Raw genomic sequence first — 18547 nt, forward strand, 5'->3', positions numbered from 1 at the left:
ACACTCAATCAAAGCTATGTTCTCCATCTCAGTTAGCACTAGGTTTCTTAGTCACTACTAATATGCCTTTCTCAACTTATATTGACTTTCTTGGTCATAACTATGCTTGGTCATTACTTCAGTTTTCCTTCATCTTGGTCAGTCATTACCATCAATTAGTTAATACTATTTTTCTTGGCTATAACTTAAATTCCTTAATATTTCTCTCTCTTCTACTCGATAATGCTTAACTTCTTCATTGACCTAGTAACTAATTACTTGATCAAGCTCATTTTTAACACAACTACTTGTATTCTATCAATCATATCTTCTACACTTCAACTCATCTATCTTCTTTACTCAATATAATGATCAAACAAAATATCATCTCATCAAATACCAACTATTCAAGTGCACTTTGTAGTTCCATCAAACTTCTCTTTGCTCAAAAACTTTACTATTTCACCTTGTAATCTCTCTTTTCAAATCTTCTTCATCAATAAATTAATATGGAGTTCTCTGCTAATAGAAAATTTCTTACTAGTAAGGTTTGACATCAATGAAAATATAATAATTATTGCAATTGTAGTTCCAATAATCTCCCTCTTTGGAATTGATGGTGATACCTTTAGTTACCATACAAAGGAAAATCTATTATGTAGATTCTTCACTATCAACTTCCTCTATATTTTGCATTAGCTCTTCATTAACATCCTTAGTTTCATTCTGATCTCACCTCATGTCACACATCCACATGGATCTCTAATATGCTTCCTCTTTGCTTCTTTACAATTCTCCCTCTATGAGACCAATTGAGATTCTTCATTCTAACACCAACTATAATACCAATTGTATTGGCTGCCTCTTTGACATATTTCTCATTTCTCTTTTATAGACACATCTTCCTCTTGTAACTTGTATTTGATGGTAACTTAGCACACATCTCCCAATTTGGCATGTCTCCCAAAGAGATTTCCATGTACACAACTTATATTTATACCTATCTATATATTTTTTTACTATTAGATCCTTGAATTATCTATGTCCTTCCTTTAACTTGCAACTCTTGAAACTCACGCTTGTCATCCTTCTTTTCACAACTTTAGGAAACTCCTAATGTGTGATCTCCTACATCAATATATAAGATATTCTAATCACAAAAATTGATACAATGTTGCATCCTTATTAGTTTTCTTTAGATAGGGAAATGACCCCTAAATTACCTCTTAGATACACAAATGAATCTTTGGGTAATACCTTGGTGAATATATGAGCTATCTATTCCTTTCTATTCACATAGTCTAGTCTTACTTCTTTGTCTTGCACTAATTCTATTTAGTAATAATACCTAATTGCAATGTTCTTTGTTGTTGTGTGCATCAAAAAATTATCATATATGTTTATAGAACTTATGTTATTAGAATATATCACAACAAGTTTAGTAATCTCTTACTTCATACCTTTCAACAATTTCTTGATCCACACTATATTTGAGCATTTAGTTGCTACTCCAACATATTCAACTTAAGCTATGGACTATAAAATATAATTTTTCTTCTTACTTATCCATGAAATCAATTACTTTCCTATAAATAAATATCCTCAACTTGTATTCTTTGTATCATCAATATTTCCAATCCAATCAAAATCGGTGTAAACATTTAGCTCAAACTTGTGATTATTCTTATACCATATGCCAAAGTCTTATGTTCCTTTGTGATATCTCAATATCCTTTTCACAACCATTAGGTGATTCTCCTTAGGATTAACATAAATTATTGCAATAATTTTAATAGATAATGCAATTTCAAGTCTGCTATGACCAATATATTGCAATTTCTTAATCATTGATCTATTCAATGCATTATTTACTTCAAGAGAATCATCATTCTTTGAAACTTTATGTCAATTAATCATAGGTGTTCCAACCAGTCCTCTTTCTTCCATTCTTAAAGTTTTCATTATCTCCTTGATTTACTTTGATTGTGTAATGTTGTATGACCCCTCCTCATATGTACTTATTTAATTATGAATTCCTCTATTAAAAATTGTATAGGAGATTTGAATGGATATTTGAGCATGACAAGGAAATAGTATCAGAGAAATGTTGTTATTCTTGCTAGAAACTATCTAGAGGAGATCATGATAAATGATGGCTATCTTATGTATACTAATTTATGATGATGGATATGAATTAACATTTTATGGTTTAAGTGTCCTAATGGAAATTGAGAATAGTGGATACATTTATGTTTTGATACTCCATGATTTGAGACTTAGTTCATATGCTTGATTGTAAATATTGATTTCTACTAACGATGATGTGAGGTGTTTCATCTTATGATGATGATGATGTTAATTATGGTACCTTGATGATGATGATATATGCATTCAGATAGTTCAATATTTTATAGTGGTGATGTTTATGATGTTTTGGGTATATGTGCATACATTACGATGATTACTTAATTCAAACTGATGAATATGTTATGATGGTTCAATTATGAAATTATTGATGATTAAATATGTGCATAGAAATGAGAAAGGTTATTTAAATGAAAGCTTTAATATTTTGATCAATTTGATTATGAAAATTTGGTTTAAATATATGAATGTGATTTTACCAAACTACTGATATTCAAATTGCATGTGCAAGATAATTAACAATGGAATTAATTAGAGAATTGGTACCTAACCCTATGTGCAAATTGTAGGACTAAGGTTGAATCTAATAAAGTGATTTGAACCTCTATCATGTATTTAATTTGTATTTTAATATGAATTTATGTGTATCATTTTGTATTTTGTAACATGTTGAATGTTATGTAAAATTAAATCTTACGGTGTTAATTGACATTGATTTTATGCATGTGGCCCAAAATGTTTATCAGTGTTAGTAAAGTGATCTATTAGTATGAGACTAATTAGTTAGTAACCTAAATTAGTTCCCCTTAATTATAGTTTAGTAGAAAGGTTACATCCTTAGGGTTTTTTGAAGATCAAATATTTCAAGCCACTTGTATAGGTCATAAATTGACTCTAGAAGCCAAATTTAATGTAATTCAAGTTCCTAAGTGGTTAGCAATCTTTTCCATGATTCTAGAGGTTAGATAAGGCAATAAGTGAGTGTTAGGGATTATTAAGTAGGTTTAGTTATAGATTTAAGTTAGTTAATGTTATTATGGGGTAGGGGATATTATATTAAGGGAGTGTTAGGATTAACCTCAGAAAGAACTAATAGTTACATGCAAATATAACCAATATCAAAAAATAATAGATCGCATAGAAGAGAACACAAGACATTAAGATTTAACCTAGTTCACCCAATCCCTAGGCTACATCCACCAATGGCAAGTCCAATATTATTATTATCTAGTGATTACAATCCACAATCTTGTATAACTCAATACCACCAAAAGAAGCTACAATATCACCATTACATTATTAAATCCCTAATCCTAAGACTTTTATGCAAGCTTTTTTTGCTTACACAATTAGGGCTAGAATAAGTCATCTAATAAGTAAAAATGGAAACTAACACCTTTTACAATATAAGGGCATTTTTTTTTTCCAGGGTGTTTCCCATTGACCCCACCCTATAGTATGATAGGGAGTGCACCTGGGGTGTTTCCCCTTGACCCCGTCTTGGGGGTGCTGCCCCAAAACACTTGTAGAAATATGTGGAGAAAACCATGCCAAATAAACCTACAACTCTAATTAGGCCCCATAGCACAAAAATCTCCCACTTAGAGACTAATCATACTCCACAATAATAACCTCACACTTGGAGACTGATGATAGCATTGTCAAACTTGTAGCTCCCACTAGTATATCAGACCACCCTGGACATGTCTATTCTTTTATTCTATTTAGTCTAAAAGACCAACCAAAGATGAAGAGGAATTCAACTTCTCCCTTGTTACTATCTTTGCAAACGTATCCAATAGATTTTCATCTATATGTATCTTGTCTAGCTTTAATTGCCTATCATCCAAAACTGACCAAATGAAATGGTATCACAACTGTATATGTTTTGTCTTTGAATGCAAAGTAGAATTCTTTGGAAGATGAATGACACTCTAGCTATGTGTACAAAAATAATTATCCCTCTAAGGGTTTTCCAATTATTCTAATAAGAATTAAAGCCATATTATCTCCTTGACTGCCTCTGTAGTAGAAACATACTCTACCTATGTAGTAGATAAAGCATTAACCTTCTACAATCGAGAAAGCCAACTCACTACTACTCCACTAATAGTAAATACATAACTTGTAGTACTCCACCTAGTATTAATATCTATTACCATATCTGAGTCAACATAGCCCTATAAATAAGTAATAGAGCCTCCAAAGTGAAAACACTTACTGGATGTACCTCTCAAATATCTAAGAATCCATTTAACTACATTTTAATGCTCAATTCCTAGATGAATCATATACCTGCTAATGACTCCCACTACATGTGTAATATTAGGACTAGTACATATCATATCATACATCAAGCTTCCTACAACTGAAGCATAGGGTACCTTGGACATCTTTTCCTCCTCTTCTTTTGTCTTAGGACACATCTCCTTAGTCAACTTCAAATGACCAGGTAAAGGTGTGTTGACAGCTATAACATTCTCCATAGAGAAATGTTGTAACACCTTCACAATATAATCAGCCTAAGATAATGTCAATTTCCTATTCTTCCTATCCTACAAATCTTAATACCAAGGATTTTTTTGTTTTCCCCAAATCCTTCATAGAAAATGCGTGTGTTAACTGACATTTTAGCCCCTTAATGTGATCCATTTTAGACCCGGCTACAAGCATATCATCAACATATAAACATAAAATAATGTAGCTATCATCATCCAACTTCTTAAAATAAACATAATGATCTGAATGATACCTACTATATACATTCTAATGCATAAACCTATCAAGTTTTAGATACCATTATTGAGGTTCTTGCTGCAAGCCATATAAATGTTTCTTCAGTCTATACACTAAGTTGTCTATACCCTTGACCTCAAATCCTTGTGGCTATGTTATATACATCTCTTCATCCAAATCACCATGAAGAAAGGTTGTTTTAACATCAAACTACTCCAAATAAAAATATTTAGTAGCCACAATACTTAAAATAGTGTAATAGAAGTCATGTTAACAATAGGAGAGAATATCTCATCAAAATCAATGCCTTTTTTTGTGCAGATCCTTTTACCACTAATCTACCTTTAAATCATTTCTTACCTCCATCCTTGTCTTTCAACCTATAAACCCATTTATTATGTAAATCCCTTTTAACTATAAGAAACTAGCATAAATCCCATGTCTTATTTTTTAGCAAAGAGTCTAGTTTGTCTTTCATGGAAGACTCCCACTAAATTTTTGTATCCACCTACATAGCTTCATCACAAGATTCAGGTTCACCAACATCTGTTAGTAAAATAGAATTTTTGACTATCTAATTTTCAGTAGTGTCTGTCGTAGTTGTTGCACATCATTAGGAATTGATGGAACAACATCTTTTGGAGTATCATTCGATACTATATAATCATCTTCTTTTTGCTGCAACAGATCTTTGTACACCACTTTTTCATTAAATATGAGATCTTTGCTTCTTAAAATTTTATGATTTTCAAAATCCCAAAGCATATAACCAAATTGATTAATGCCATATCCAACAAATACACATTTCTTTGACTTAGCTTCCAACTTGGTTCTATTTTTAGAATCTATATGAACAAATGCTTCAGAACCAAAGGTTTTGAGAAAAGAATAACTCACCTTCTTACCAATCCATACTTCCTTTGGAATACCATAGACCAAATGAGTAGAGAGATCCCTATTAATCAAATATACAATAGTACTAATAGCCTCCACCCACATGTTTAAGGGTAACCCTACATGCAATCTCATACTTCTTGTATGCTCCATTATAGTCTAATTCATGCATTCAACCACTTCATTTTCCTATGGATTCCTTAGAATAGCTTTCTTTCTATGAATACCATTAGTGGAGAAATAATAATCAAATTCATGACTATAATACTACCACCATTATTAGATCTGAAACATTCTAATTTCTTACCAATCTCATTTTCAACCAAGCATTTTCATTTCTTAAAAGTTTAAAATACATCAAATTTTTTTCTAAGGAAATAAACTCATACTTTTCTAGTTGCATCATCAATAAATGTAGCATAATAATGAGATCCACCAAGGGAAGATACCTGAGCTAGTCCCCATACATCTATATGGATGAGCTCTAATCTCTCACTTTTCTTTTCCTTCCCATTCTTCACAAAACTCACTCTCTTTTGTTTTCCATACACACAACTTTCATAGAAATCCATATTAACACATTTTAGACCTGGTAACACTTTCTTTGAATGAAGTACTTTCATACCTTTATCAACGATGTGCCCAATTCTATTGTGCCATAGTTTTGTATTAGAATCTACAACATTTGTTTGTTCTCCCTACTTAACTATAACAATTGATCTTGAACATTTTTTTTTTCTTGAAATAATCAAAGTAGAAGGAACAACATGACCTATACAAAGATATAAGTTGCCTACTTTCACACCATTTTCTACTACAAGGGAACCTTTTGAAACCTTCCAATTTTTATCATTAAAAGTAACTGCACAACCCTCATCACCTTGTTGTTCTAACAAAATTAAATTCCTATTCATCCTTGGAACATGTCTTACCTCATATAGTAGCCAAGGATTTGTATTCTGCAATTTAATCTTAAATTTTCCTTTTCCAACAATCTAACAGGGTTCATTATACACCAAATAAACAAGACCAAAATCCCCTTGGACATAATCAATAAAATAACCTCTATGAGTTGTAGCAAGAAATGAAGCACCAGAATATAAAACCCATGAGTCTTCAACACTTTCTAAGGATAGAAGAAAAGCATCCTCTTTGAATTTTTTACTTACCACATTTTCCTCCTTATTCTCCTTAAGCTTACCCTCGCATGCCATTGCTCCCACTAAACCATGAGACTCTCACTCAACCATGAGACCTTCCTATAGAGGATCGTTAAAAAAATGATGATGATCTGGCTAAAAAAAATGATGATCATTTGGCTTTGATGCCACTTGTTAGGATTAACCTTAGATAGAAATAAAAATTACATGGAAATATAACCAATATCAAAAAATAATAGATCACGCATCAGAGAACACAAGACACCAAGATTTAACATGGTTCACCAAATCCTTGGTCTATGTCCACTAATAACAAGTCAAATATTATTATTAACCATTAATTACAATCCACAATCCCTTACAGCTCAATATCGCTGCAAGAAGCTACAGTATCACCATTACATTATTAAATACTTGACCCTAATTCTTTTATACAATATTTTTCTTCTTACAAAATTAGGGCTAGAATAAGTCACCCAATAAGAAAAAATAGTAGTTGACACCTTTTCAATATAAGGACATTTTTGGCTTTGATGGCACTACCCCCAAAAACCCTTGCAGGGGTGTTGCCCCTCGACCCCACCCTATAGTATGATAAGGAGCACACCTAGGGAACTGTCCCTTGACCTTGTCTTGGGGGCACTTTCCCCAAACCCCCATTGAAATAATATGGGAAGAAACACATGTCAAATAAACCTCTAAATCTGATAAGGCTCCACATCACAACAAGGAGTAGGTTAGTAAGGCTAGTTAGGAAATACTTAGGGATATAATATTTTTTGTATGTACCTTTAATTAGCAAGAAGAATATTGTTTTATAAATAGAATAATTCTTTAGTTAAGATTGGTAGGAATGAAAATGATAGCTAAGGGAATTTTTATTATTGCATAATTTAAATAACTTAATGTGTAGATGAAGTATTAGGAATTATATTTCATGGTGTAATTAGAATTTCTTTTATTTAAATTTTATTTAGATTTTTTATTATTCTCTAGTTGAAGTGTCAAAGTGATAAGGTTATAGGGATTGAGAAGGAATACTTTAAGATAAGTGCATTGTGTTACTAGTTGTTTAAAAATTGATGTTTGAAAATCTATTGTGTACTAGAATATTAAATTTTGTAAATGCATAGTTATTTAGTTGATTTGGCTTTATTGATTAAGTATAGGGTTTAGAAGTCTTGGTTGCTAGTGAATGGTTATATGTTAGAGTTGAATAGTGTTAAGTGAACAAAAATAAATTTATGGTTTAAGTTTGTATAATGTTGAATTATTGATTGATGACTTGATATTTTAATGATTTTAGAATGAAATTAATGATGAATAATAATGAACTAATTAAGGCTTAAGTTAGTAACTTTACTATTCGAGGTTGTTAAGTTAGGGTCTATTATGAGTTAAAATTGACTAGATAACTTGATAAGATGAGTCAAATTATGATATACAATGAGTTAGATGTTGTGAATAGTTTATTTGAAAATATTTAATATTTTTAATAAGTTCTAAATAGGTTACGATAATATTTGGAATTAAGTGTTATTATGTTATGATAAATTAACCTTTAAATACAGACTTAAATTCTCCTAATGATTTACCTAGTATAGTGTAATAAGGTATAGTATCATAGCCGACTTAAGAACTTGGAAACCATAAATGAATTTTGAACTTGTTACCATACCTTTTTAATTTTAACCTAATCAACCCATACTAAGTATTCCTATGGCACAATAACTTATGGTTCGAACCTATGCAATATGATTGACTATTGAGTCTACATCCTCTTGTGATGTAATCCAAACTCAATTGCTACCTAAACCTTGTCACTCAAAAACTAACTTTATCATGTTGTCATATCTCCTCATAATTTTTGATGAGTTGTATGTATTAAACATAGTTATTATTACCTTTAGAAAAAAATGTTGGTGTGTTTTTGCCCTAATTTTTGGTATCAGAGTGTAGTTTTGTAACACTTGGGCCATAGTGGGTACATGATTAAGATTGGAATTTTAAATGTTCCTACATGAAGAAAAGATTTCTCATTTCATAATTTTTAGGAGCTAATGTATTCTATCTAAAACTATGACAATAATGAGTAAACCGAAGTAAAACTTGGAACTAGTATTAATGATTTTTAAATGGTCAACCATATTAGATAACCTAGTCTTAATAACTTGAAAAAAATGATTAAATGAAATAATATTTTAGTTTTACCAAGGTAGATTACAATCTCATAAAGTATTTGAAAAACTATATTGAACACTACCACCTTGGGAGGAAACTAAGTTAAGAACCCTAAAACATTTTTTAATCATGTAACTCAAAATTAGCAAATAAGCTAGAAATCAAAGAGAAAGTGTTTCTCATCATCTTTAGTAGAAGTTGGATTATGCCTAATCATATTACTAGTAGAAGTATTATATTTCATATAAAGTATGGAAATGATCAAGTAAACTAGTATTGATTTAGAAATTACAACATAAGTATAGGAAACCTATGATCTTCATAATTTAATTTTGTAACTTAGGATTAAATTTTTGTATTAATAAAAATTAATGGTGAGTGAATAGGAAGGTAACACTTTAAAAATATACAATTTTATCAAGATATGAGGATACTTCCAACCTATAATAGTGTTAAAAAGTATTATTTTGATATTCCTTGGAAAGTAAACAAGAACTCAATGAAATTTTGCAAGTAACTATTGGGAACCTAGATGATGTGATGTTACATCCAAGAAGCTACTTTGACATTTAATTTAGTTATGAACATGCAAAGAATAAGAGTATCTTGGTCTACTATGAGGAATAGAACCTTAATCAGGGGATAAACCTATCTAAATATGGTGGTAAGAACATAATTAAATGTGGAGAAGTGTGTAACATATAGTATTTAATGATAAGACAAAAAAAAAAACTTCTAAGATAGGGTTATGTGCATCTATTTATATTAGCAAGTTTAATGTATAAGTAGGAGTGATACTAAATTATAACTATCAAGTGTATACTCTTAGACCTTAGTATTAAAATTATTGGATCAATTATAACCCTATAGTATAGAAAAAGTAAATCGTGATGAGATTATCAACCTAATATGAGATAAAGGTTCAAGTTTCAGAGTTAAGTGATAAGGGGATTACAAGCCACAAAGCATGATAGGAAAAGTGATGATGACCTATACCTTTGGTGAGGAGATAGTTGTAAGAATGGAAAAGTAAACATTGACATTTGGATAAGTAAACATTAACAACATCCTAATATTTGGTTTTCTACCCACCTAGTTGCAAACTTATAACCTAAGTATGAATTCACAAGTCATTTATGACTAGGAGAACATGAATTATGAATTTATGATAAGTGCAATAGCATTGAAAGCATTTTCCAATGATAATTAGAAATTGTGTAAACAATGAAGTAATACAGGACAATGATATATATATATATATATATATATATATATATGCACACATGATCATACCAATTTTGGTGAGATTGATTTAAAAAAATTCAACTAGTGTATTATGGTGAAATTGATTTAAGAAAGATTGTGGCTAAATGCCCAGCATGTAAGTATAGTGAATTGAGGATAAGGGATTGGCATAACTACAACTCAGAGTACAACTCTAATATCCATGATGTCTCCACATGTTTAGGTTTTGCAAAAGGAGACCCCTATAAAAACAAGTGGATGGAAGGAAATACATTTTGGTTATCCTGACAATTGCATGCTACAATGAGGTTTCTAGTCCAATATACCCCCTTAGTACAGTACACCTTAACCATAGGGAAATGTTGATAAAGATAAATATGTAGTTAGTATTTGGGATCAATCATATTTTGAATAATATGGTCTTTAGACTGCCATCTAATTTCAATTCAAGGTCCATGTAATATATTTGGAAGACCTAAGATTCCACCTCTCCCTCAGTGACCCTAGTATGATTGCATTATGTCAGTAATGTAAATGTTGTAAGCAATTGGATTTATTTCCTTATTTGTTTGATTTCAAATTTTGTATTTTTATATTCTTTCCTATTTTCCAACAATGTGATGTTGGGCTTCTTATCCAAATTTATTGTCGATGATTCTATTTTGCCTCTAGGACATGCTTTCATTTCTTGATTAAATTGTTACTATTGTGGCTACTCTTGATTTCTTTTGTTTCATAATTTTGCATTGAATATTTCATCTTTGATTTCTGAATTTAAAATTTTAGGCACCTTCTTGTGAATTATGTTAGCAAAGTGACATATGAAATGCCTACCAAAGGAATTCCTAACAATCATGTAGAGGTATAGCATTAGGGTATGGAGTTAGTACTAAAATTATATGTGCCCCACCCTCATATAGGACTTCTAGAATAGGACTAGTGCATATCTGTTGACTATTATGGGTAATGGATTGCACCCTATCATAAAACTAGTTAAGGTTATGAGTTAACCTATTGGACTTTTAGATGCAAAAGGTGATTGTGTAGTGATGGACTTATTTGGTTTCCTGCCAAACATGAAGTACACAATGGAAATCTAGAGTAAGAGTGATTAACCTTGAATAAAGATCCAAGTTGCATAAAAGAAACCTCATTTGAGGGAGTCTCATACAACTATTATCTGGATGAGTGAGTATATAAAAATTAAAAATGCCTTATGGTATTATTTTTATTATTAAGAGACTCTATAAATATATTTATACCAATTTACAATATTATAAATATGTGACCTATATGTTTTAGGAAGTGTTTAACCCTAGGAAATGTGCCCATGTCAGAGTATGGGTTGAAATTTCTTTTAGTAAGGATAATCAAGTAATTATTTTATCATCTCTCAGCATGTATGTGAATTATAAATTATTATTTTTGTATCAAACTAAATTTTGTGAATAAACCTAGACAAGGTCTAGCATGAGATAAACATCTTAATTTGTGTGATTTCTAGGAGGAAGTCAAAGAATAGTGGGGGAGGATGTAATACCCCTCTTTTTATTGTAAGGAAACTTGGCAATAAAGAATATAACAGTTTCCACATAACTCATGATAGATCTGAAATAAACACAGAATTAAAATGCACATGCAAGAGAATAGACAAAATACCCACAAAATTGTGACACAAGATATACCCTGGGAAACCCTCATTGAGGGAGAAACCCAGCCTCCAAAAGCATCCATCACCATGTATTATTCAACAAAAATATCATTGCCATACAACCATGGAAGCCTTCATGGCCATAGCCACAACTGAGAAAACTATGTGAACAAGCATGAATCCACACATCCCATGCCATGCTTTCAACCTTCACAAATGCTCCCTTGGCTAACCTTTCAAGCCTTGTCCCACTCGACTCTTGCCTTTTGTCTTCTCCTTGTCACTCTTTCTCTCTCTACAACAACTACCCTTGTGGCTGCTTATATAGTAGCAAGTCCTACAAAACCACCAAGTGGTATTACATAAACCATGTGCTAAAACCATGTGCTACCTAACCCACTGACCCCACATTTAATATTGGGCATTTAATTCTTTTCCCCAATATTAAATAATTACATGAAATATTATCACAATGTTACAATACAACTCATCAAGAATATTCCATGGGAATCTTTACATCTTGCATGTCCATCTAGGTACAACATTACATAATAAAAATAAAATAATAAAATAACAATATTATGCAATGTGTGCAACACCCATTATCTCAACATTTATGTACTTATTTAAATATGAATTTCACTATTAGAACTTATATAGGAGATTTGAATAGATATTTGAGCATGACAAGGAAATGGTATGGGAGAAATGTTGTTGTTCTTGCTAGAAACCATGTAGAAGACATCATGATAAATGTTATCTATCTTATGTATAATAATTATGATGATGCATATGAATTATAATTTTATGGTTTAGGTGTTCTAATGAAAATTGAGCTCATTGTCAATATGTTCATGTTTTGATACTCCATGATTTGAAACTTACTATATTGTTTAATTGTTTAAACATTGATTTGTACTAATGATGATGTGAGTTGTTTCACCTTATGATGATGATGTTAATTTTGGTACCTTGATGATTAGGATATATACATTTAGATATTTTAGTATGTTATATTGATGATGTTTAGGGTATACATATGCATTACGATGATTATTTTAGCATTTTAATTCGAATTGATGAATATGTTATGATGATTCAATTATGGGATTATTAATAATTAAATATGTGTGTAGAGATGAGAATGGTTATTTAAATGAAATTTTTAATATTTTGATCAATGTGATTATGCAAATTTTTTTTAAATATATGAATGCAATTTTATCAAACTACTGCTATTCTAATTGAGTGTGAAGGATAATTAACCATGGAATTAATTAGAGAATTAGTAATTGACCATATTTGAAAACTTTAAGACTAGGGTTGAATACAATAAAGTGATTCAAACCTCATTGTTAAGTATTTAATTTGTATCATAATCTAAAAGTATGTGTATCAATTTGTATTTTATGATATGTCAAATGTTACATAAAAGAAAATCTTTTGGTATCACTTAACACTTATTTTATGCATATGTGTACCAATATGTCAATGAGGGTTAGTAAAGTAAACCGTTAATCTAACACTGATTAGTTAGTAACCTAAATTAGTTCTCCTTAATTAGGGTGTAGTGGAAAGGTTACATCCTCATGGTTTTTTGAAGACCAAATATTTCAAGCCACTTGTATAGGTCATAAATTGAGCCTAGAAGCCAAATTTAATGTAATTCAAGTGCCCAAGTGGTATGTGTATGGGTTAGGAACCTTTTCCACACTTCTAGGGCTTCCGAGCAACATTTATGACCCCTAAAATATCTTTATTTCCCTTTTGTGCGAAAATGAACATCACCAAGTGGTTACCCAAGTTTTCACACTTTCAAAAGCTTGTCATGATGATAAGAGAAAGTCAAAAGACCATAGGAGTATTAAAGTCAAGATTAAAACTATTTTTATTTTGGGTAGATAAGTTTGGAGGCTATTTAGAGCCCCTTTTGAAGAATTGAAAGGTTGTTCACCCATTCTCTACATTTACCGAAGTCAAGTTTGGAGTTATAAGGAGAGGATTTATCTCATCTCAAAATTCATTTCCATAACCTTTGTAAAGGTAGGTTCTCCATTACCATGGTTATTTTCTTTGTTCATTACTTGTACATGTGTTAAATTCTTTCATATTGTAGTATGTGTGTGTTTGTATCATGTGAAGGATGAGTATTGTGGATTTTTTCTTCCTTTCTTTTCCTTATTTATTTAAGGAAACTATGATGTAAGTGTTGGCATTACTCACCCTTGAATAAGATAGAAGTGACTATCTATGAGGGAAGGGATTTAGTTGGAATCCAAGTCAATGCAAAGTCTCTTCTCATGTTGAGGAGAGAGAGGAACCAAGGTGTTATGGGCCCTTTCTTGTCAATGCAAAATAGATTTTGTTTTGGAGAAATAAGGAGAGAAAGAAATGGAAGTTTATGAGATTGCATAGCCTTGGAAGGGGCATGTGATTTTTTGTTCTTATTGATATTTCCTACCTAGAAAAATCCACCTTCTCCCAAGTAATAGGTTCATTATAAAACCTATCATGCATACCTTGAATGAGAATTATATATTTGAGTTGTGTCATTGTGATTGGTTTATGAATGTCATCTAGCTGGTTACTAGTTCTCCGAGCTCGATGGGTGGGCTTTTGAGGCCTAGGATGAGAGGTGAGCTCTCCATGGTTGTCCTTTGTCTTTTATAGATTATTTGGATAGGTTCTAATGATGGAGAAATCCTAGTTTTCTTAGTGCACTAATGGTGTTATGGTTGCCATGTTATTTGAGGTTTCTCCATTGTAATAACACCTATTGTATTATATCTCCATGTTGAGAATGATTATGAAAGAGATGGTCTAGATGTTGTAATTTCAATATTGATAAATCAAACATTTAGTTATTGTATGAAATAAGTAACTTATGTGATCAAGTGTTATTAAATTATAAGTCATACCTTACTTTCGATTGTATTGTTTTCAAAAGTTCAAGTTGAAAACTCTATATTGTTTCCATGAAATCTTCATTTTAGTTGATAGTATTTGAAAGTTCTTAGTATAAAATATGGATACATGATTTATTTAATTGATAGATGTAATAATTCATCCTTAAATTCATGTGATACAATCATTTTTCATTTTAGATATGATCATCTTACTTGCATCTTAAAACCTTAGCTTGTATAGATTTATTTAAATCAACAAATTTTACCTTATGTTGTGTGTTTGTGTGTGTGTGTGTGTGTGTGTGTGTGTGTGTGTGTGTGTGTCTACACACACACACACACACACACACACACACACACACACACACACACACTCACTCACTCACTCACTCCTAATTTGGATATAAAATTTATATCAATATTACATTTTTAAACTCACTTAATAAAATGACTAGACATTAATACACTTTTCCATTTTAAAATTCCTATGGGAAACCTAGTACTTTGAAGGAAAAAAGAGAACTTATAATTTTTATTTACATGAAAGAGCCAAAATACTCTTTGGAAAATACATGGAGTAAATTTTAATTACATCAAAACAAAAAAGTAACAGAAAATATTCTATGAAGATGCCTTCAAATTAATTACATAATTCAACTCAAAAAAAAATTCAAACATTCAAAATATCTAAATATTCTATACTCATCTCTCTCACAACCCTCACCTATAAAAATTTGAAATATAACTCACTCTCCTTATTCTTGCATTTAATCATGTTGATGTAACCCCCTTTCATCTCCATCCCATCCACCAAGGAAGGTACTATGCATGTGGAGTTGGGAATGAGAGAGTACATCTTGAGTTACTCCTTTGAAGAAAATAATTGAAATAAAATATTGCTTGCTAAAATCCAATTACCTTTTTCTGTCAAAGGAGGTGTTCAAACTTGCTAAAATCACCTGTCATGTCACTTCTTCCATGCCTATCTATTGACTTGGTAGGAGTTGAAAAAAAGGTTTAAATTTTTATTTTTTTTGTCTTTACTCCTACCTTACCTCTATTCCACCCACTTAATCCATGTTCTCGTCCATGCATACCATAAGTGGAAGGGGCTATCTTGGGTAATGAAATATCTTGTTGGGAAACATGAAGGATGTTTGGGTGGTCTCCCCCACCCCCCATTGGGAAATCACAAAAGGTCTTGGGAAGGGTGTTTAGAGGCATGTGGGGAAAGTAGGTGTTAAGGGCTAGATAAGGGAGTGACTGTTAGGGATTTGTTAAGTAGGTTTAATTATAGATCTAAGTTAGTTAATGTTATTTTGGGGTAGGGAATATTATATTAAGGGAGTAGGTTTTTAAGGTTAGTTAATAAATACTTAGGGATTCAATTTTTTTGGTATGTATACTTAATTACAAAAAATAATATTATTTTATAATTAGAATAATTATTTAATTAATATTACTAAGTATGAAATTAATAGCTAAAGAATTGTTGATTATTGAATAGTTTGAATAACTTAATGCTTAGATGAAATATCAAGAATTATATTTCATGGTGTAATTAGAATTTCTTTTATTTAAATTTTGTTTAGATTTTGGATTAGTTTCCAAGTGAACTATCAAAGTGATAAGGTTATAGGGATTGAGAGGGAATACTTTAAGATAAGTGGACTACATTAGTAGTTGTTTAGAAATTTAGTTATGTATTTTGTACAAGAATATTAAATTGTTTAAATAAATATTTATTTAGTTGATATGACTTTGGTGATTAAGTATAGGGTTTAGAAGTCTTTTTTCTAGTGAATGATTATGTGTTAGATTTGAATAGTGTTTGGTGAATATAAATGAATTTGTTGTTTCAAGTTTGTATAATGTTAGATTAGTGATTGATGACATGATATTTTAACGATTTTAGAATGATGTTAGTCATTAATAATAATTAACTAATTAAGGTTTAAGTTAGTAACTTGACTATTCAATGTTGTTAAGGATAGGATGTGCTATGAGTTAATATTGACTAGATAACTTGATAAGTTGAGTCAAGTTATGAAAGAAGACAAGTTAGATGTTGTGAATATTTTATTGGTACATATTTAATGTTTTTGATTAGATCTAAATAGTTTATTCTAATATTTGGAATTAAGTGTTAGTATGTTATTATAGATTAACCTTTAAATGTAGAATTAGATTCTCCTAGAAATCGACCTAGTACAGTGTAATAAGGGATAGTACCATAGTCAACTTAAGGACTTGAAAACCGTAGATTAATTTTGAACTTGGTATTTTACCTTTGTAATTTGAACCTAATCAACCCATACTAAGAATTTCTATGACACAATAACTTATGGTTCGAACCTGTGCAATATGATTGAATACTAACTCTACATTCTCTTGTGATGTAATCCAAACTCAATTGTTACCTAAACCTTGTGACTCAAAAAATAACTTTATCATGTTATCACATCTCCCCATTGTTTTCTATGGGTTGTATGTATTAAATGTAGTTATTATTACCTTTAAAAAAAAATTGTTGGTGTGTTTTTACCCTAATTGTTGAGCATGACAAATGTATATAGCTCCTTTCTCTTGATAGGCCTACAAATCAATAATGAAATTTATCTCTACAAACAATGAAATCTCAAATTCTTTCTTCATCTCATTAGAAAATTATTTTTCACGTCAAGTCTTGTCCTCTAAATATGATATCATCAAAAAAAAAAAAATATATTCTAACAAAAATTTATTCTTGGATTCACTTTTCAAATATAGATTGCTATTATGATTAGTTCTTTCAAAACCAATTCTCACCAAATATGCATGTAGCCTTTTATATCATGCTCTAGGGGCTTATTTCAAAACATATAATTCTTTGTGCAACTTACATACCATGTTCTTCTTGATAGAGTCAACAAATCCTTCACGGTGTTCAAAGTAGACTTGTTCTTCTAAGATTCTATTTAAAATGCAACTTTTACATCCATTTGATATACCATGAATCATTTGTAAGAAGCATATACAAGTAATGTTCTTGCTCCTTCCAACCTTGAAACTAGATCAAAAGTTTGAGCATAGTCAATTACTTCTTCTTGTGTATATCCCTTGCAAACCAATATTTATTTTTTCTTTGTGACTTCACCTTTCTCATTCAACTTGTTTTTGAATGCCCATTTCATTCCAATCACATTTTTATCCTTTTTACTTGGTACCAATGTCCATGTGTTGTTCTTCTCTATTTGATCAATCTCCTCATTCATTTCTCTAATCCAATCTTCACCCTCTAATGCACATTTAACCATTTTAGGTTGAAACTCACATAGTAGATATGCATCATTCTTCAACTTGTTTCTTGTCATGACTCCTAAATATTTGTCTTGAATGAGTTGATTATGTGTGTGGTGTCTTCTCACATATTTCACTAAGATAGGTTTAGATATACTCTCTTCTTGTTGTGTTTCTCATTGTAACTCGAGTCCTTTCTAGTGTTCGGTCTCTTATGTCTAAGAATTGGCCTTTATAGTTTGATGCTTTGCAACTTGTTGATGCTTGGTATACCTTCTTTGCTATAACTTGAAAGTGTCTTCCTAATGTTTGAAATTTTATTTCCCTTGTTAAGATAAGGTACTAGGTTCTCCTTCATATATGTATACAAA

The sequence above is a fragment of the Cupressus sempervirens genome, chromosome 11 (genome assembly GCF_028749045.1).
Source record: "Cupressus sempervirens isolate cs-2001-9-10 chromosome 11, ASM2874904v1, whole genome shotgun sequence".
NCBI classification, from domain to species: domain Eukaryota; kingdom Viridiplantae; phylum Streptophyta; class Pinopsida; order Cupressales; family Cupressaceae; genus Cupressus; species Cupressus sempervirens.